The 23,207-nt window shown below is 36.9% G+C and overlaps 1 protein-coding gene across 2 annotated transcripts in view; it reads left to right on the top strand.

Moving 5' to 3' along the window:
• LOC120541300 (paladin-like) overlaps nt 1-23,207 on the top strand; it is a 237,715-nt gene that overhangs the window by 40,420 nt on the left and 174,088 nt on the right. Inside the window, exon 1 of one of the 2 annotated variants that reach the window (XM_039772813.1) lies at nt 15,907-15,929. The exons of the other annotated variant lie outside the window; for it this stretch is intronic. The gene's annotated coding sequence lies outside the window, so the exon portion shown is untranslated. Of the gene's footprint in view, nt 1-15,906; nt 15,930-23,207 lie in introns of those variants that run through there. 2 annotated transcript variants of the gene reach the window in all.

Raw genomic sequence — 23,207 nt, forward strand, 5'->3', positions numbered from 1 at the left:
CTCTTTTCTCTGGCACCACCACTCCTCCCTTGCAACCTTGTCTTCCTCCACCCGACTCTGGCCGATGAGTGGTGGTCACTGGCTACTTTTATAGGTCACCTGGAAGTGCTCCAGGTGTTTGATCACCAAGATCTGGCGGCACTTCCAGGTGTGATGAAGCTGCTGCCCATACGGGCTCAGGAGTCCCAAACACAGCACCCCCTGGCTGTACGTGCGGGACCCAACAGGGCTGCCCCCAACTCCAATTCTCAGGGAGCCCTGTGGGAAACTGAGGCACTTCACCAGGCCAAGGGGGCGGCCATCTAGTGTCCAGGGGGAGGTATTGCACTGTCCAGGGCTGCTCCCCCTGAATACAGTGTGCAGGGGCGTCTCGACTGGGCATGGACGCCAGGCGCCTGTCACAATATATACACATATATATATACACATACATACATATACTCATATATACACATACACACATATACAGTATATATACACATATATATCTATATCTCTATCTATCTATATTATATATCTATATCTATCTATCTATCTATATATATATATATATATATATATATATATATATATATATATATATATATATCTATCTATATATGTTGTTCTCATATCTATCTATATATATATATATCTCTATCTATCTATCTATATATATATATATATATATATATATATATATACCAGCAGCTTGCAGCGGAGAAGTAGTGTGTTAAAGAAGTTATGAAAAAAAGGAAACATTTTAAAAATAATGTAACATGATTGTCAAAGTAATTGTTTTGTGTATTTGGCGGCAGCGTCACAAAGTTTTTTAGTCTAGCTGCATCAGAAAATGTACCACGACGTCTGACACGCCTCCTTTTACTGTTTTCTCACAGCTTGGATTGCTGCTGTCATATATATATACACACACACACACACATACATACATACATACATACATACATACATACATATATACATATATATATATATTAAAATTATAAAATGGAAGGAGGACTACGCTGAGTATGGCTTTACCAAAACAAATATTGATGGCGAATAAAGTATCCATTATTCATAAAGCTTCAATTGGTGATCTGTTTTTCTGCGTTAACCTAAAATTTTTCATACTTCTTCTCAAACCAATGGGGTGCGAGGGTAAAATGAATCGGGAAGCGTTGATATACTGTATATATATATACAGTATATATATATATATATATTGAATATATTGAAATAGTTTTACTGTCAAATAATGCAAACAAGTACGCGACACGTGTTTCACCCTAATTCTGGGCTCATCAGGCGTACACACTCACTGCACCCCCTCTCGGGAATCGAACCTCGGACGTCAGCGCTAGATATATATATATATATATATATATATATATATATATATATATATATATATATATATATAAGGCAAAGCCCTCACTCACTCACTCACTCACTCACTCACTCACTCACTCTCCAACTTCCCGTGTAGGTAGAAGGCTGAAATTTGGCAGGCTTATTCCTTACAGCTTACTTACAAACGTTAAGCAGGTTTCATTTCGAAATTCTACACGTAACGGTCATAACGGTAGACAACATCCGCCATGCCATGTTGAACTTTCTTATTTATGGCCCCATCTACACGAATTTTGGTAGGCGGCCCCCCTGCGCTAACCGAAACCGATGTACATACTTATTTCGATGGTATGACGCCACTGTCTGCCGCCATATTGAACTTTCCAACGTCACTAATTCTCCAACTTCCCGTGTAGGCAGAAGGCTGAAATTTGGCATGCTCATTCCTTACAGCTTATTTACAAAAGTTAAGCACGTTTCATTTCGAAATTCTACGTGTAACGGTCATAACAGTCGACAACATCCGCCATGTTGAACTTTCTTATTTATGGCCCCATCTTCACGAATTTTGGTAGGCGGCCCCCCTGCTCTAACCGAAACCGATGTATGTACTTATTTCGATGGTATGACGCCACTGTCGACCGCCATATTGAACTTTCCAACGTCACTAATTCTCCAACTTCCCGTGTAGGTAGAAGGCTGACCCCATCTTCACGAAATTTGGTAGACGGCTTCCCTGCGCTAATCGAAACCAATGTACGTACTTATTTCGGTGGTATGATGCCACTGTCGGCCACCATATTGAACTTTTCAACGGTCTTTGTTACTTATGGGCCCATCTTCAAGAAATTTGGTACGCGGGTTCCCAACGCTAACTGAATCCTACTTACGTACATATATATGTCCATAGCCTGCAGCTCGGCCACTGTGTGAGGCGGCGTTGGGTCCCCCATCCCAACGACTCCCATGTTGTTGCCTGCCTGCCTATATAAAGCCGTCCGTTGCTCCGGTCTCTATATTCCCTTCCTTGCTTCGCCACGGGATTCACGTCTCCCTGCTGATAACTACAGCCTTTTTATTTAATCCACGGCTTCTCCGCTGTTTTATTGTTCGTTTATTACGATTATAGTTATTTTTTAGGTATTTTAGACTTACTCTACATTGTTCAGGTACCCATTTCCTTTATCATTCCAACCGTACCCTCATTAACATGTCTATTGAGGTGATCACCATCAATCAAAGAACTGTCACTTACCGAGTGGTTTCCATGCCCGGAGATGGCACCTAACTTTTCCATTCTCTGTGTTACATATTGCACGGCCATATCAGGCTCACTCTTGATACAGCACCTTGTTGAATCAATGCCATGTAGAATTAAGGCAGTTCTGAATGCGAAAGGGGGTCAAGCATCGTATTAGTATGGTGTTCCTAATAATCCTTTAGGTGAGTGTATATAAAAGATAACTCCTGTAGCCACAATAAATGCCTTTATTGAATAGACAAACCAGGGATGAACAAGTTCCTTTCTACTGCAGCCACAGCCGCGAAACACATAAAAAACATCAGTAATAACTCATAAATTTGCAATATTATTTAGGAAAATCGCAACATTTTACTCACCAAAAATTCGGATTATTTGTAAACAAAATTCATCCTCTCTTTCCTCAAAAACAGTTCAATTACTCTGTTGTACGGATTATCCGTGCGCATCAGTTCCATCAAAACCTCACTTTCTATCGCCATCAAAGCTAATGCTGAAAGGTGAACCCGCCCTATGGTATTTCTGGCATAAGTTTCAATTCGCTTTAGGGCTGAAAATGTCCGCTCAACAGAAGCAGTGTACACAGGAATGCTCACCGCCAAATATACCAATGTGAACAGCTGCCCCATGCTCTCATTCAGATTTTTCTGATGAAGGAAGTCAAGGAGATCAGTGGGAGATTTTCCTGCAAAATCATACATGGCATACATTACAGTCAGTTCTGTTTTTGGCCGAGACAGATCAAAAAGCACTCCGTGGCTCTTGTGTTAAAGTGGAGAAGGCTGCATACGTGAAATTTTTCTTGTTTTCCCGAAACTTCTGGGGCTTAAGGAGCGTGACAAACATCAGGTTTTCGTGGTCTTGAAATCTGGTCTGTGTCTGGTAAATAATATTGTCCAGAATCCTGCCATGGAGTTGGCCGTAGTGCACGCGACAATCTTTCGCTCGGAGCGTTTGCGGTGCGTTCAGTGGCCTTGGAAAGTTCCTCATATCGGCTTCTATCCAATCAATGGGTCTGAATACAGTGACGTTGCCGTACGCCTGCTAGAGGGCCCTACTGACACCAACTCAAAATCTGATTGGTTGAAGCAACAGTTTAATCGACATTTATTCTGTGTTAGAGTGCCTCCACAACAGATTGTGAAAGCCTCTCTGCCTGGCAACAAATAATGGCTGAAATGTGATTGGTTAAATATTTTAATACGAAACTCCGCCTCCCACGGCTATCGAGCTGCATTCTGTTACAGTATATGGACAAAAATATGTTTCAGTTATGACCATTACGCGTAGAATTTCAAAATGAAACCTGCCCAACTTTTTTAAGTAAGCTGTAAGGAATGAGCCTGCCAAATTTCAGCCTTCTACCTACACGGGAAGATGGAGAATTAGTGATGAGTGAGTGAGTGAGTGAGTGAGGGCTTTGCCTTTTATTAGTATAGATGAGAAGCGTTTAGACACTTGCATAGAATTCAGAGTTTAAGGTCAAATTAACACATCTTAAAATTGTTAGATTTTATGTTCAAAGTATGTTTATATGTTCTGCTGAGCATTGAAAAATTATGTGGACCGTACTGTATATCTGGAATTTTAGTTACTGTCGCATGATGGAGAGGATCCATGTTTTGTGCTTCCAAATATTTATCAGTCCAAATGCTAGTCCACAGAGGAACCATTTCCCAAAATGTGAGAACATAAACCAAACAAACCAAACCTGTCAAGTAAAATACTTGTTTGATATGCAAAAACTTAAATCAACGACACTGATTAAACAACAAGGTCTTTTTCTTTAGTCATGTAATTTTTTTCTCATCTGCTGAAAAAATTAGTCAGGTAAATTTTTTGTTCTTTTTCCCCTCTTTTCTGAGAGATTTTTACATATTCTGAAACAGAGATATTCATACACATCACTACAACATGTTTTAACACTAGAATTACCAGAGCCTACGAAAAAACTTGTAGATCCGTCCCACCTTAAATCGCTTCACACCTCTCCATCAGCATCTTTTGTCCTGTAAGTGTGTCAATAAGCCGCAAGCAGCCTACTATCACATTCCCATACCGCCACATAGTTTTCTCACCTGAAATCTGTTTACCTGCGTGTCAGTTGCTTAGAGTTGTATAGAGTGAGAAGTCAAGCAAAATGACACCTTTTATAAATACTACTAGACATTAAGCCTGTTACAATAACGGGCACTAGAACAGTAGAGCATAAATATTAGTAGGAACAGTCTATATTAAATGGCAAGGACCTTGACCTCATTCTGTTTCGTCTTAATTTTTTTTTTTTGTTAAAAATATTTTTTCAAGAAGCCTAAAGTAAAATAATAATAAAAATAAAATAGAAACATACATGACAATACAGTAAGTATAATTAATATTGCCTTAGTGTAAAACTAACAATCTGTAAGACACAATATCTGAAGAAGATATTTAGGTAAAATTTAAAATTTTTTTACCTCATGAAATTTCATTATAGACAACATTTCTTGTAAATATTCTGTCTGAGTTTGGCAACAGTTTCCCTTGTTCAGGAATCCCTACAACCTTGACAACAACATCTGGAAAACTTCTAACTCTTGATAATGCAACATAAAACTGACCATGGCTGAATACTGGTTCTGGCAAGTAAACGCCAACCTTTTCTAAGGTTTGCTCTTCTGAGTCTTTCTCTTTTAGCGTTTTTCTGACAGTCATTTTCTTTTTCTTCAATTGATCTATTTGCTCGGATTTTTGTTTGTCTTTCAGCGTTTCTTTTGTTGATGTTTACTTGTTGAGCTGACCATTCTTCCAGGATATGTTGCTTATATAGGATTTGATTGTCTGTGGCTTTTGTCCTACTTGACGTGTCCTGTTTTTGGGTGGCATGTTGTTAGTAGATACTTCCGTAATATTTTCTCTGACAGTAATACTGGCTTGTATGTGGCTGTAATATGCATCCTTTAATATGTCTTTAATTTTCTCTTGCAATAATACTGGTTTGTATTACTATAAAATGCCTGTAATTTTCTCTGACAGTAATACTGGCTTTGATGTCCGTAATATGACTTTAATTTTCTGTCACAACAGTGGGCAATCAGCAGAGTGTCCTCAGCAACTGATGTAATGTGTGGCGTGCTGCTTATAATCGTGCATGTGGCATCTCCCCAGCAAGTACTATGCAGTTCCCCAGCAAGTATTTAATCTGTGGGGGCGTGAAATTGATTATTTTGTGTGGCGTCTCCCCAACAGCGGATTTTATGTGCGCTGCCGCGACTACTCAATCAGCACTCTCCCCAGCAATGGTGTCCTTTATATCTTATCATACGCGCCCGTTCACTGTGTGCCCAGCTTCCAATGTGTGTGCTTTATTTGGTCATCGTGCGCCGCGGTGGCGGCGGATAGGCCATTCAGTGCGCGGCCAGCTTCCAGTGTGTGTCCGCGTCCACGTGCCAAGCGCATGGGCGGGCACGGTACAATGTGCGGCGCGGCCGCGCATGCGCACTTCACCAGAAGACACACACACACGGACACTTGGACGCACACAGGGGTTTTATTAAAGACAATGATATGGTTATTTGGAACACATGCATTTCATGTGTGTTCCGTGTCTACAACATTCTATGTAAACACATCGTTAAAACAGAAACGTTTTTCATGTTTTAGTAATAATTGACAAAATGTAGAGATGAAGTGTATAATGTGTGAAATCTTAAGTCAAAATATCAAATAAACACTTTCACAAAAGGTACAAATATAACAGAACAAAATGCACTTCTATTGAAGAATATGACTGCAGAAAAAGAACCAATGTTAGGGTGCGACATCGACACGCATTTGCTACGACTGCTTCGTTGGTACAATGGTATTAACTGTTGACTGATAATCAAAACTCTATGGGTTCGAGACTGGACGAGTCTGTTTTGAGAAGTGAGCTGCTCTTATTCTTACTATTTCAGAATAAAAACATACATTTGATTTCAGTCTGTAACTGCCTTTGTAATTAATTTTTTTTTTATTCAGTTTTATTATCTTAGTCACGTTCACTATACCACCCTCCTCCCCATCTGACACTGCTCTTTTCACATAAAGACACGCTATAACAGAGGTAAACTCAGATCATGACAACGGTTCTACATCGGAGAAAGAATGCGCTTTTGCCATCGCTGTACTTTGTATATGTACATGGGAAGCTCTGCAGTCTACTTGTGACTTTACGGTGTAAGAACTAAGTAAATAAATTAAAATAAATAAGTAAATAACATTCGATCTGGATCTTGTATATAAAGTACAGAGATGGCAGCCTCCACCTTCAGCTATAGACTCTCCACTCAAGTGTTTAGATCAGGACTGTGCATGTGCCCAAAACATTAACATTTATATGTTACTTACATAAAAGCCAGATCAAATGTTATTTACCTTTATTTATTTACTTACTTCCTACAGCATAAAGTCACAAGTAGACTGCAGAGCTTCCTGTGTTTGATTGACAAGAATACGTGTAATGCCACGAAAAGTGCCTGCTGACACTTTAGTACGCAAGCAATAGTACGAGAATGCAGTCAGACTTTTATTTGGGGCACGTACATCGTCCAGATCTAAACACTAGCGAAGAGAGTCGCTTGTGTACTGAAGAGTCTATAGCTGCAGGTGGAAGTTGCCGTCGCTGTACTTTGTATATAAGAGCCATAACGAATGTTATTTACTTATTTACCTTTATTTATTTACTTACTTCCTACAGCGTAAAGTCACAAGTAGACTGCAGAGCTTCCCGTGTAAATATACAAAGTACAGCAACGGCAAAAGTGCATTATTTCTCCGATGTAGAACTGTCGTCATGATCTGAGTTCACCTCTGTTATATCTTTATGTGAAAACAACAGTGTCAGATGGGGAGGGGGGTGGGTTTGTGAACGTGACTAAGAGAATAAAACTGAAAAAAAAAAAAAACACACAAAGCTAACCTTTACAAGTATCATAAATTTACACTGGCAGTTACAGACTGAAATCAAATGTATATTTTTATTCTATAATAGTAAGAATAAGAGCTGGATGTGATAGTAGGCTGCTTGCTGCTTATCGACACATTTATAGGACAAAAGACGCTGATGGAGAGGTGCGAAGCGATTTAAGGTGGGACGGATCTACGAGTTTTTTCATAGGATCTGGTAATTCTAGCGTTAAACATCATTGATGTTAGGACCTGGAAAATAATGTGGAGGCTTTGGCTACTGTCACATTAAAGCACTGAAATATGAAAGTGTAGATTCAAGTTACTCCATAAAGAAAATAAAGTCCTAAAACAATATGAATAACACCTGTCACGAAAAGGGAGAGAGAGAAAAAACTGTAAACGCACAATCACTTTGGTTTTAGATGCAATATTTGAAATTGCTGTATTGAAAATTAAGATAATTGAAATTTTGAGAAAAGAAAATAGACATCATTCCCTTTTACAAAAAAATACAAGGACTAACAACATAATGTTTGTTGAAGCATAAGGCCACCAATGTGTCTACAAACAGAAAAAGCAGTCAGTCTGCTAGCAACACCATCAGTGATTATAATATTTAAAGCAGCAAGTGCTCAGTGACATCTAAAACTGTTACATAAGAAAATAAACGTTGCTTGTTGTACTCATTATATTGTGTCCTGAAGCTGAAAAAACTCTCACGCTTCTTACTTTTCCCATGTTACACACTCCAGTGTCTCAGTGTCAATAAAATACTGTTTTTGCTTGTTGCTTGACTATATATAATCTTACAGTTGCTTCCATGCCAGTGTTATTAAAAGGCTCCTGTGCAGGAACACTTATTGTAATTAAAAAGTTTTCATTGTGCTCTTCATTATTATACATCCAAAAATGTTGTATTGTCCATAACTGTTATGTATAGTTCTTATAAAGAAAATGATTAAGGTAAGAAGGGAAAATACATTAACCTTAATTAAAATGGCAGTGTAAAGTAGAATTATTAAAATGATTCCCCATTTTTTGCTACATTTACTTTATCTGTACTTGTTTTCATAAGGAAAATAGCTGACAATATGCAAATACTCCCTACTGTGAAAAGATGTGAATCACCGTGACCAATAGTGGTACCATTTATATAGTTTAACTTGAACTCAGATTATTGTAGCAGTTTTTTTTCTGGACATCCATCCATCCATCCATCCATTATCTTACAGGGTAATGGGGGTCTGCTGGAGCCAATCCCAGCCAACACAGGGCAGAAGGCAGGAAACAAACCCTGGGCAGGGTGCCAGCCCACCGCAGGGCGCACACACACACACACACACACACCAAGCACACACTAGGGTCAATTTAGAATCGTCAATGCACCTAACCTGCATGTCTTTGGACTGTGGGAGGAAATCGGAGTACCCGGAGGAAACCCACACAAACACGGGGAGAACATGCAAACTCCACGCAGGTAGGACCCGGTAAGCGAACCCGGGTCTCCTAACTGTGAGGCTGCAGCACTACCCACTGCACCACCGTGCCGCCCTTTTCTAGACATATTTTTGTAAAAATTAATGTCTTTATATGTCATTCAGATTAGTAAAAAGCTTATTGCTTTTGTGTTATTACTTCAAACTTTTGTCAAAACATACTGTACGTGTGTGGAGCATAGTGATTCATAGTGATGGTCAGCATTGTATAGTGTTTTGAATAAACAGTACTTTCCCTAATATAGTGCTTCCTAAACTTTGCCCTGGAGTAATTCTTTGATGTCTGGTTTTCATTATAGCTATTATGTTAAGCAGAGACCAGCTCCAGTCTATAATTGGCCTCTTAAGTCCATTATTGTAATTTATTTTTGCTCCCACTGAAATTCCTTATCTGTTCTGCATTTCTTTCTAATTTAATGCATTATTGAGAGGAGCAGAATTCTTTTCATAAGCTTAGTTAGTTCCTAGCATTTTCATCCATCTATCCATTTCCTAACCTGTTTCTTCATTTTAGCTTCACTGTAGGAGCGGATTCTTGTCCATACTGTATTTTATGGGAACATTGCATGGGACACTTACATACTCAATAATGTTAGGCCAATATCAGGTTGCCAATTAACCTAGCATATGTAGCTTTGTGAAATGTTAGGCAATGCTACACAAACATGGGGAGAGCATACCAATTCCACACAGTTACAGTGTAGGACTAAAACCAAGAACACTGTAGCTGTGAGGTGCCATTGCTAACCATTTTGCCACTGCAACACCCTGTTTACAGTAGTTTTATTTCTCTTACTATGCTGATTTAAAAAGTAGCTACATGAACACACAGGATATGTTCTAATTTTCAGGGGCCTCCATTGTCTGTTAGTTAACATATCTGAAGGAAACTAAGTAACAACAATTACGAATAAAGTCCTCTGGAAAAAAATTACTATGCACAGAAAAGACAGTATTAAGGTTATACAGTAGAAGTGTTTCCCAGACTGTAAAAGCGTTTAAAAAGTTTCAATTTACATGTATAAGAAAAGTATGAGACATAAGCATGATTCTTAAACCTGTGCAATAGGATATTACAGTTAAGTGTTGGTTTTAAATTTAAAAACATAGTGATTATTTTATGATTTATTATTTAAAAGCCATCTAATGCCCTGAATAGCAGTTACAATTTGTGCCAAATCCATTTTTCTGCACTAAGACCAGGACCAAAATCATAGTGAAACGTTAAAAATTATTTTAAGTATTTAAGGTGAGAATCTTTGCTTTTCTACATCAGTGTAATACAAATCTCACAATTGAAGTGTGTTTTGAATGGTGTCTTTCAGATAGGGTGTACTAATTATGAATGCAGTGAGTCTAGTAATTAAGTTTTTAATAACTTGCTTTTTAGCTCAGTTTATTGTAGTGGTTTGTAGGACAAGGTTTGTTTAATTGCTGACATTACAATAGTCTTAAATGGTCTGCCATTATGTCTTGTAATACATACAAACTTTGTGTTTTTTCCAACTGAATGACACCCCTCACTGCCAGTCTTCAGGGTGTAATATCAAATGCATGCTTCTTCACTTTTAGAATACATTTCATTAAACAATGAGAGAACATGCAGATGCTACAGTGAAGCACCCAAATCAGAGCTCTTGTAGCATTGCTCACTTTATTATAATTAGGTACATTTACTGATACAAGAGAGTCTGAGGACATTCTGTTAGATTTCACTTTTGCAATTACTTAAATGAATTAATTAAAATATATTAGTGTATTTTTATTTTTCATCTTTTTTGTAGTTAGAATTCTCAATAGTCTGATCTGTTGTATTAATAGATCGTTTATTATTCTGGAAGAAAATGCTTAAGGCTTCTTATTTTTGGGTTTCCTAAAGTTTTCATTGTAATATATCAAACTACATTCTAGGTGGTGTTTTACAAAGTTTTATTTCAGTGTTTTTTAAAGGTTTGTATGATAGATCAAAACCATAATTTAAGCTCTAAGTTCTTACATTTTCCTAGATGTTAGCTGCATACAAGTTCTCCACACACCACACACCTTAACTCTCAATTCCATGCTTATTGTATAACATCTTATTAAAAACTAACCAAACAAATGTGTGCAAAAAAGACTATTTTTTGGCCACACACTTATTGTGCTTTGCACGATTGTTGTTACAATTCAAAAACGAAGAAGTCTCAATTTACAAAATTGATTATTGTATTCTATTCTGCATTTATTTTAACTGGAGTTCAGTGATGAAAATGTTTGTCCTTGCATTTTGCATATTTTAAAATGTAATTATATTACATTTGGAATCCCTGTAGTGTCTGTTAATGGCACTTATGAAAATTTTACCAATTCCATATTTAAAAAATTAGGAACTTTGTTATTGTGTGAGAAGTATTTAATTGATTGGTTTAACATTGGTTTTTATTCTAAGCTAACATTTCTCTATTTTTAAAGTGTTTTAATTGGAAACTTATTCCCACCACTCAGAACAGTTTAAATTAAAATTTCTTTTTTTTGAGTTTTGGGAAAAAGCTTCACAGATTTCATTGTTAGTCATTTGATGTAAATTACACAAAGAAGCAATGTGTCAGTATCAAAAAGCAATGTAGCTTCTATGTTATTTTGATGTGGGCTGAACTTACCATGTTCATTATGTGTTGGCATACTGTTGCACCCAAACCTTAATACACACAGAAACACACAGACGTACACACAGAGAGACCCTATACATTTAGGTACTAATTATAAATGATACTTGCACAGGCTGTCACTCCTCAGTACTCCTCACAGGGTCTCACTAGCTTAACCTACCATAAGCAACACACAAGTGTTACCAAATATAACCTTGTCCTAAGGGCTACCTTAGTCCCAGATTTTAACCTACACACATAAAAACTGACATACTTTCATTGTGTTCCTGGAAATAACCTAGACCTAAAGGCTGATACACATTGATCCCTGTGAATAATCTAAACACATGGAAGCTGATACACCTTGGACAATGACACTTATCTCCTCACATCAGGTGCCCTGTATTCAGCCACTCAGGATGTGCAAAGTGTAGAAATTTATAGGCAAACCCCATACTTACTAAGAACAGAACCATAGCAAATAAACTAAGTGAAATAAATAACAGAAAATACTGAATAATAGTAAAATCTGGATGTAAAGCCCTACTACACCCTTGCTTTAAAGTCACCAAGCTTAAGAAATACTTCTTGTAAAGATAAGGTAACATCTGCGGGAGGCTTCTAGATTTAGCAATTGGGCTGTAGTGTAGACAATGTTTTCAATGATCAGGGGAATGGAGTCTCTCTGATGGAATGGAGAGGCTCTGTTGTCTTCTTTGTATCTCACATTGGACATTTGTTATGCCAAAAGACACATCTGGGGTTCCATATCACGTGATGTTATATGCAGATAATTGACTAGCTTTCATTTCAAAAGTATATGAAAAATACTTTGTCTCAGTGCATCTATTTCCATTGGTAAAATAATTTCTCCCATTTAACATTTGAGTAATAGAATATCTGATCATTCTAATGGTATTATAATGTATAAAACAATGGAAGAAAATGTGCATAGACAAAAAAGGAAAATATATACAGCACATACAATTAAAAGTATCTCTTACTGTGCCATTCACAGCATTGCTCTTCACAGAGTTTCACAGCACTGCTTTGTGTTCAGAGAATTCATTTACATGTCATTTAAATCCATCTGAGCACAAACTTGTAAAAGAAGCAGATTGCAGCTTGCTTTTAATATAGTGCCTACCATGTTAAAAGGCTGATAATACCTAATACCTAAAAGGTGAGGAAAAAAAACCCCAAATCAGTCTAGCTTGGGTCGATTTTATCAGCATCCAAATATGTCTGGTCTTGAGGCTCTTCTAGTTTTAGATTTCACTTCTATGAACATTTACTGTGCTAAATAGTACTCATTTTAGCTAGCATTTCATGTACAGGGATAAGATTGGTGTTATTGGTATTTCCAGACACAAGCAACCTTGGTAATGAAAACTGATGCAATACTTAAAATTAATTTCATAGCACTCAGTTGTGCAATGGATGATGTTTTTATGAAAATTTTAGTTTCCAATTTTGTGTTAGTTTTGTGAATTTCAAAAAAGTGTATGTATTTCATTGTTGACTGACTTAATACTTTCCGATTTTTATTTTTTGTGTGGTTTCAAAAGGCTAATTGCCCAGGTGTTTTCTTGAAAGACGTTAAGTTCATTTCATCTCAGTGCTTTAGCTAGACAGTTTTCCTGGAACGCTTCTTTGCGTATTTATCAAAGTTGATGAAGAGCCTGTGTGGCACAGACCGCGTTGCCTGGAAACCTCAGGTAAATAATCCAGGCTGTTATAAAAGACTAGAGAGTTTACCTAGAGGTTAATATTTTTCTGATTATGTGCTAAGAGGGATAAAAAGTGTCAGTTTGGCTAGCTAAATATTGCTGTTCTTTTTAATATTCAAATATAGATGCTTTGTCTTGAAACAACTTCCGTGCTCTTAACATATGCTGACAGCTATGATTTGAAAAGAAAACACTGCTTTTTGCTAAAAAGATAGACTGATTACTTTTGTTTGTTGATCTAATGTATTTTTAGAGATTACTTGTATGTAACTTCTTAAAAAAATCTTATTTTTCTTACAAAATGTGAACAGAATGCCAGAGAATAGTTGCAGATTCCACTTGCTGTAGGTCATGCAGCCACCGAGCTCCATCATAGGCTTTATGCAGTACACCATGTCAAAGGTAAACTCTGATGACAGTAGAAAGATCACTGGACATACACATAAAAAAACAACAGACTTAGTAACAGCCAATAAAAATGTTGCCCTTTTTATGGATACATTTTTATCAGATTAAACTAATGTAAGGAATTTTACAACTAACTTTGGTGGAACACACGATTCAACAGAGTAACCCAGAGCAACCACTAAAATTGCAGAAATTGTTAAAAAGCAATATAAACACTTTCAGAAGCAGCTGCAGCTTCTGAGCCAGTCTTTAGTTAAATGAGTGATGGAGGCACTGTAGTTCTTCCATTTGCCATCAGCCAGTTTTTTTTTTTGACATAAGGCACCTACCTCCTTCAGAAGTTTAAGAAGACCTGCATCATATGATCATGATGTATGATCATTTTTATAGACATAAGCCCTTTAAGGTAAAGAGGAGTTATTTTCCTTTCCCTTTCCCTTGATGACCTAGGATATACAGTATATTGGACATTGAATGCACTGTGTCCACTGTGGGACTAAATGTAAGAGTCAAAGGAGGAACCTTGCGTGTTTGACTACTGTTTCAAGGACCTTCTTTCATCTATTTGTTGTGCAGTATACTAACTCTTGTTGAAAAGTTGCGGTGTGTGATAGGAAATAATGTTCTACTATTTTTATAGCCTTATCTTGACTTATTGTATTTATTATATTTTATATCTTTTTATTATGCAGATGTTGTCAAAGAAAAATATCCAAAATAACAATGTTATATAGTATTTTGGTAACACTTTAGTGTAGGTACTTGTGTAACAAGACCTTAATAAAGGCTTCTTTTGGCATTCATAACACTTATAAAACATCAGTAGGTAGGTAATTCATCTCTGTGCAGTGTGGCCTAATGACATGATATTAAAATGACTCATTAATATAAAGAATTCAATGCTCTTATACTAAATATGTATTATCAAGTGAAATGTGTCTTAGTTAAGCCACCTTAGACCACTCCAAAGTGAAGATTTGTTAGTAAGTCACACAATAATAACACTTTACTGATGCTCTGTAAATGTTATGAAGACCAAAAGAAGTGTGTGTTTAATGTCTTTTTACCTAATAATAATTGAGTAATAGATGCTTTTCACATATTTTAAGAGATGCATATAATTGTGCAGATAATTAAAGTATCTTACTTTTGATCATTCAGTTAATACTACGTGATGTTGGGACCTTCCCTATTCAGTTTTACCACTTTTGCCTTTATTTGCAAAGATCATTTAGCCCTGTAAGAACATATTTTTTTTTTTTACCAAAGTAATATTTATTCAAAGTATTATTGTGGAGTAAATAAGTATTGGCAAAAACTATGGAGAGAAAAAAAACACAAAATGAGCTCTATCTGTGATATCTTTCACAGATTAACAAAGAAATACAGTAAACACAGCTGCACCTACACGTTACTTCCTCCTAATGAAAAAAACATAAGTAATACTAAACATTGATTTTGTGCAACTCTGAATGCTTTAAATTTTAAACATGCTCAACTTTAAATGTATTAGTTGTGAACATTAAATATTTGGCTATGTCCAATAAGCATTGGTTTAATTAAGTTTACAGAATGTATGTATAATGTGACTAATTTCCAGGAAAAACAGTCTTTATAAGTTCTTACAGCCAACTGTTTTTATTATGATATTAATAGATTGGTATTTGAGATTTTCTCTGCCTTATAATGCTTCCATGATGTATATTGATTAAAGATGTCAATTGTTGTTTACATAGTGTCCTTATCAAGCAAGCTCACATTGCTACTTTTAATTTGAAGTTAATTAGTATTCTACTAATATTTATTAACTCCCTTTTTTACTGTATTTTACAGACAGCATTGCAGTCTTGTCATCATGAAAGATCAGTGCTATTTTGATGTCACTATCCCTTTTTTTGTTAAAAGACAAGATGTGCTCTTGATGACAGCCTTCAGCTTTGCTTCAGTTTGAAAGTTGTTCCCCGATTGGCTCGCTTGCTTCATTGTGGGAGGGCTTTTTTGGTGTGTCTAGAGTTTGAGAAGAGCCTAGACCTGCTCTCTTTGCATTGACACATTTCCAGGACTGCCTGCAGCTGCAGTTGTAGCGATGGGGGAAAGACATATTCCAGAGAAGGTATGGGAAGCTTAGGAGGATCGCTGATAAGAGGTTGGAATATTTTATTATATAGATAGTTATCTTCAGGGTTCACAGTGCTTCAACATTTCTAGGAAGAGCCTGTTTTTATGATCTAATACTGTTTGTTTGGTATTGTTTTATGACTGATGGTCTTTATTTGTGTGATCATGTTGCATTTCTTCAACTGACAGATCTCTACATCTTTTTATACTTGTAAAAAGATAAAAAAGTAATAAAAGTGAAGATTTCATGCTTTTTCTTATCTGCAGATTTAGGCTAGCTGTTATCATGATATGGCTTACTTTCAATAACTCAGTTTAGTTTGCCTTTGAGTAGTTTTAAATATTACATTTGGTTTTATATTCAGTTTTATGATGTATAGTGTTTTATGCAAAATTAAAATATTTTCTGACATATCTTTTTTTGTATTTTATAGAAAGATAGCAACTTGATGTCTGTTTCTGAAAAGTCTTAACATTAGGAATACATTTTTTATATAAATTACTTTTGCCTTACAAGGATGGATATCCAAAGGTTTCAGATTATTTAGTTTCCATTTCAGGGCTTTATTTTTTAATTAATTAACTGAACAAGGCAGGTGGATTTTTAATTTGATTGTACTGTGTGCTCTAATTGTGGACACAATCTGTAGCCAACAATCCACAGCTAAATTTCACTGTTTCTTTTATAAATTAAAGGAGATTTTCTCACTCATTTAGTTTAGCTTAGTTTAGTCTTTACACAATAAAATAGGTCTGTTGCCAGGTCTTATTCAACAACCATTTAGCAGAATCCATTATAGTGTTTGTTTTCTGTTAATAGTATTCACAAGCAATTGTAGAGAGTCTTGACATAATCCAACTAGGGGTTTTTGAATTCTGTCACGTTCCCTTTTATTGGAACTACTGTGGATACTAAAATAGCATTGCTCACCAGATTTTTTTTCTTTCATTCAGGTTGGACATGGTATACAATATCAAACATGTAACTGTTTGCAAAGGGAAATACACAAAATAAGAAAACCATAAATAACTAATAGTCACCTACTAACAGTGGCTCTGGCAGTCTAGTGGGGACATTCCCTATCGACTCAACTCTTTCTTCCCAAAATCTTTCCTGTTCTGTTGTCTTCACACTCCCCTCCTGAGATCTGTGTTGAATGATCTGTAACAATTGTTTTGTGTCATTGTGTGGCCAAGCTAGGTGAGAATCAAACCACATTGGCTTTCATCACCAAAGACCTTCACTCCTCTGTCCTGCTCTCAGCATAGCCATCTCTGCATATTTTCAGTTCCAGAAACAATAATGTACTTCCTCCCTTGGTTAAGGGCAGGCAGGTCAAGGTCAATGTTCCTTTTTATTCTCATGGGGTAATTTAAGCCTTGATTGGCATTAAACACCAGCAGCTTGTTAAAGCAGTCTGCGAAAGCAGTCCCATTGCTGTAAAGTGTTTTGCTACACTTGTCCAGTTTTCATTCTGTGCCATGCTGCATCATTTCTAAAGAGCTTGAAACCTAGCCTCCTAGTAATCACACAGTTGAATATTGTCACTGTTTTCAAAATGTAAGCCTTTTGTAGTACAAAGATGGCATATTTTCCATAGACTAACTGGCAGAGCTAAATGCATTTTTAAAGCTTCATTGGTTATACCATTGGACTTTGTAATCAGTGGTCGGGTTGTCACGAAATGGGACAGATTTACATGCCAGGTAGACCCTGAAGAAAAACAGTTTTTTTTTTTATTATTTAACAGCCTTTGCTTTGATAATGGTTAATGGACCTTTCTTCCATCACTGTTGTTTTTTTTTTTGCTTTGGACTAAGGCTGTCACCATTGTGTTTATTCGTTTAATTGAAAAAGGAACAGTTTAATGGTGTATTTTTCTGACTAAAAACATGGTCTGTATTACAAGTATATACTTTGCAGTTGGTACTGCAGCACTCAAATCTGGATGTGATGTGTGTGCTGTGTTGTGTTGTGGTCATCTTGCTGGGTGATACTCAAATACCTTCTGCTATGAAATAAACATATTACTGTCATAAAGCATTACATTATTTATTAAGACTTGCATCTTTACTGAAAATAGTTCTCTGTTTTACTCCTACTTGTTCCAGGATTACCTGTAGTTAGATTTAGATGGATTTAGAGCTTCTTTCTTTACTCTTTGCTGCAGTTGATGTCTAGCAGTACTATGCTTTGGTCACAGACTGACCCAAAAATCCAGAAACAACATCAAGAGTGTATTGCCCTGTAATGGCCTGGAGTATAATTAAAAGGCAGAGATTCCATATATTTTCTTTTCTTATTAGCAATAGTCTCCCAGTTTTTCCTTACTTCTCTCTTTTTATTACTGTCATATAAAGAAGAGACACAAAATTCCAGACTCCTAACTTATCCCCTAGGTTTGGCATGGATTTATATGAGTGGTTTACAAGATATTAAAATATTCTTCAGTATTGTACTAAAGTATTCTTCTTTTTGTTAGAAAGTGTTTTTAACCACTTCTAGAACATTGAGAACCCATTCTTGCAACTCAGTCATTTATGTTAATTGGAATTTCAGGCAGACATTGCCAAAAATTTGTGATTAGTTGAAAGTTAGGAATTCAACGGAAAAAAAATGTACTGCAGCTAGCCTTAAAATGATTTACTTTTTCTAAAGAATGTGCCAGAATATTGTTTAACCAAATGCATTTGCGGTTTTAACAAGCGTTGCCATTTGTAGAGTTTTGCTGGTCTTTATTTACATTCCAAGGTTCTCTGACATTTAAAGTAGTTCTCCGTTTTGTCTGCCTTGGAGCCTGTTATAAGCACAAGTGACAGACTTACATGACAGTTGGGATAAAATGTATCTTAAACAAAGTTGAGATATCTATGATGCTCTGGCCGGATACAGGTATGGATTTTCAGAGCTGCTGTCTCAGACGGGGATTTAATTAGACACATATTTTCCTTTTAGAAGATGTTTAATTAAAAACATTTGCCGTGTGGTTGGCTAAAGCTCCATCTGTATTGTGCAGAGCACAGTTTCTTGACACCATAACAGACTTTGCTTCCTGTCTTGTCAGTGTTTTAATTACAGAGGGATTAATCATTTGCAATATACAGATGTAAGTCAAAGTAGTTTTCAGAGGCTGCCTGGAACGGAAGGAAAGTAGCAGGTAAAAAGTAACCTGATTACAATAATAAGCCCTTTGTCAAGTAGCACAGGCCTCTTGACAGCGCTAGACCAAATAAGGCAGCATATGATAAAGTAAAAGCAGATTCTGTACTTTATAGACAGATTTCACCAACTGTAAATGTGGCCAAATATACCAGGCATTACATTTTGTTTACATGACAATGCAGAATTTTAGAATTGTAGTCATTTTTTAAGTTAAATCAATTTCAGGTCAGTTCTAATTCAGTTTCCCAGCTGAATCATAATCATAGAATAGTTTGTTGCATTTATGTATCTAGGCTATGTAGTGGGAAGTCTCTTGTCTAAGATGGGCTCCAGTAAAAAGCAGAAGAAATCTTTTATACTTGAATGAAGGTTGGTTAAGAAAATGAAGGATTATATAAATCTGATCATTAATTATTATCACAAGATTTTAAAAATATTTTATAATGTACAATTTTTGAGAATTAATCAGAAATGCTGATTATACCTCATTCAATTCATCATTCGTAAACTGAATTAAGAGTTTCCAGAAAGACATAAATATTGAATTTTAAATAGCAATTGGGTAAGAGGTATGCATGTGTAAGTTCAGTTATAGTGTGTCGTCTTTCTCTTTCATGGTCGTTACTGTGCCAAAACACTTTATAACAAACTGGGAAGCATAGTTAGAATTTAGGAAGGGTAACTGAACTTCATGGTTCACAAAAAAGTTTTGCATAGGGAATCAAGTGTCTGGAATTGTTCTCTTCAGTTTAAAATATTGTCAATTGTGTCACTGTTGTTGCTCATGTCTGTGGAGTTATAAATGCAGCACCTTGTATATTTGTATAATGATCACATTGAAGAGGAGGGAATGCAATATAATCTAGTTATTAAATTTCAATTTACAGCTGTTGCATCAACACAAATGTTCAATTTGCTATGTGCGCCAGAGGTGTTAAGTGATGATAGTAGCAAGAGAGAGTCACACAACACACTCATTGGCTATACAATGACTTTTGTTAATGTTCACAGTTATTATTGTTGTACTGTTCTGTGTTCCTAATATTCTCATTTGCTTATTGCTATTTCAGCCCATTAACAAAGGATTTGTGTGTGTATATATATATATATATATATATATATATATATATATATATATATATATATATATATATATATTTATATATATATATATATATATATATACACACACACACACATACATACACAGTGGAATCTCGGTTCACGACCATAATTCGTTCCAAAACTATGGTTGTAAACCGATTTGGTCGTGAACTGAAGTAATTTCCCCCATAGGACTGTATGTAAATACAATTAATCCGTTCCAGACCGTACGAACTGTGTGTAAATATATTTTTTAAATAAAGCACAAATATAGTTAATCATACCATAGAATGCACAGCGTAATAGTAAGCTAAATGTAAAAACATTGAATAACACTGAGAACACCTTGAAAAACAGAGAAAACTAACACTGCAAGAGTTTGCGCTGTAGTGCTATGAACCGCTTGCTAAAAACACTTTTTTTTTAATGAGTTTTAAGCACAGGGGAAAAAAATGAACATGTGAAAAATAATAAACCACCAAGAAAAGTAACATTGCAACAATGCACGCTATGAACCGATCGCTGTAAACAGAAGTGAAGTGGAGGTTAAAATCCAATAGAAAAAAGTCTTCATTAAATACAACAAATTTAAAACAATGCTCGGATCTCTTTTAAAACAAGCCTTATGCGTCCAGCCATCTCTCTCTCTCTTGCGCGCGCCTGTCTCTCTCTTGTGTGCGCTTGTGTGTGTGTCTCTCTCTCGTGTGTGCTTGCGTGCGTGTCTCTCTCTCTCTCTCTCTCGTGTGTGTGTCTCTTTCGCGCTCGTGTGTCTCTCTCACTCGCATCTGTGTGTGCGTCTCTCTCTCTCGCTGTACGGGAAATGCACAGGGAGAGACTGAACACGTCTGTAAATCATCGGCACGCACAAACCGAAAGGGAAACTGGCTTGTTCGTATACCGAGTCTGTGGTCTTGAACAGATGCAAAAGTTTGGCGAACTTTTTGGTCGTAAACCGATTTGTACGTGTTCCGAGATGTTTGTGAATCGAGGTTCCACTGTGTATATACAGTATATATGTGTGTATATATATATATATATATATATATATATATATATATATATATATATATATATATATATATATATACTGCTCAAAAGAATTAAAGGAACACTTTTTAATCAGAGTATAGCATAAAGTCAATGAAACTTATGGGATATTAATCTGGTCAGTTAAGTAGCAGAGGGGGTTGTTAATCAGTTTCAGCTGCTGTGGTGTTAATGAAACAGGAATGGTTTAACAGGTGGAGGCCACTGACATTTTTCCCTCCTCATCTTTTCTGACTGTTTCTTCACTAGTTTTGCATTTGGCCACAGTCAGTGTCACTACTGGTAGCATGAGATGATACCTGGACCCTACAGAGGTTGCACAGGTAGTCCAACTTCTCCAGGATGGCACATCAATACGTGTCATTGCCAGAAGGTTTGCTGTGTCTCCCTGCACAGTCTGAAGGGCATGGAGGAGATTCTAGGAGACAAGCAGTTACTCTAGGAGAGCTGGAGAGGGCCATAGAAGGTCCATAACCCATCAGCAGGACCAGTATCTGCTCCTTTGGGCAAGGAGGAACAGGATGAGCACTGCCAGAGCCCTACAAAATGAACTCCAGCAGGCCACTGGTGTGAATGTCTCTGACCAAACAACCAGAAAGACTTCATGAGGGTGACCCAAGGGCCCCATGTCCTCTAATGGGCCCTGAGCTCACTGCCCAGCAGCATGCAGCTCGATTGGCATTCGCCATAGAATACCAGAATTGGCAGATGCACCACTGGTGCCCTGTGCTTTTTACAGCTGAGAGCAGGTTCACCCTGAGCATGTGATAGAAGTGAAAGGATCTGGAGAAGCCCTGGAGAACATTATGCTGCCTGTAACATCATTCAGCATGAGCAGTTTGGTGGTGGGTTAATGATTGTCTGGGGAGGCATATCCATGGAGGGTCACACAGACCGCTACAGGCTTGACAAAGGCACCTTGGCTGCCATTAGGTATCAGGATGAAATCCTTGGACCCATTGTCAGACCCTATGCTGGTACAGTGGCTCCTGTTGCACGACAATTCCTGGCCTCATGTGATGAGAGTATGCAGGCAGTTTCTGGAGGATGAAGGAATTGATACCATTGACTGGCCACCACACTTTCCTGACCTAAATCCAATAGAACACCTCTGGGACATTATGGTTTGGTCCATCCAATGCCACCAGGTTGCACCTCAGACTGTCCAGGAGCTCAGTGATGCCCTGGTCCAGATCTGGGAGGAGATCCCCCACAACACCATCTGTCATCTCATTAGAAGCATGTACCGATGATGTCAGGCATGTATATAAGAACACAGGTCCCATACAAAGTGCTGCGTACAATTTTGAGTTGCTGCAATTAAATTTTGGCAAAATGGACTAGCCTGCCACATAATTTTTTCACTCTGATTTTTGGGGCGTCTTTGAATTCAGGGCTCTGTAGGTTGATCATTTTCATTTCCATCAAACGATGTGGCATCCTTTCGTTCCTAACACATTACCCAGTCTATATCAGTATAGATATCCAGGAGGATTTCTTTTTCCCATTGAGATCTGATGTGTTTTCAAAGTGTTCCTTTAATTTTTTGAGCAGTTTTATATATATATATATATATATATATATATATATATATATATATATAAGGACGCTTTATAGCGCCCGACCCGGCACAGACTGACGCAGGGGCACGTACAAAATGAACACAGGCTTTATTTATATTCTTCAGCCGTGGGATACATCTTCCCCATGCCACACAGCCCAACACAGTCCCCAAAGCACAAGTACAACACAAAACACTCTAATTTTTTTATTTTTAATACATTTGCAAAAATCTTACGTAAACTTTTTTCACGTTGTCATTATGGGGTCGAATTCTAAGGAAAAAAATGAATTTAATCCATTTTGGAATAAGGCTGTAACATAAAATGTGGAAAAAGTGATGCGCTGTGAATACTTTCCGGATGCACTGTATGTATATACAGTAATCCCTAGCTATATCGCGCTTTGACTTTCGCGGATTCACTCTATCGC

The sequence above is a fragment of the Polypterus senegalus genome, chromosome 1 (genome assembly GCF_016835505.1).
Source record: "Polypterus senegalus isolate Bchr_013 chromosome 1, ASM1683550v1, whole genome shotgun sequence".
NCBI lineage: Eukaryota > Metazoa > Chordata > Cladistia > Polypteriformes > Polypteridae > Polypterus > Polypterus senegalus.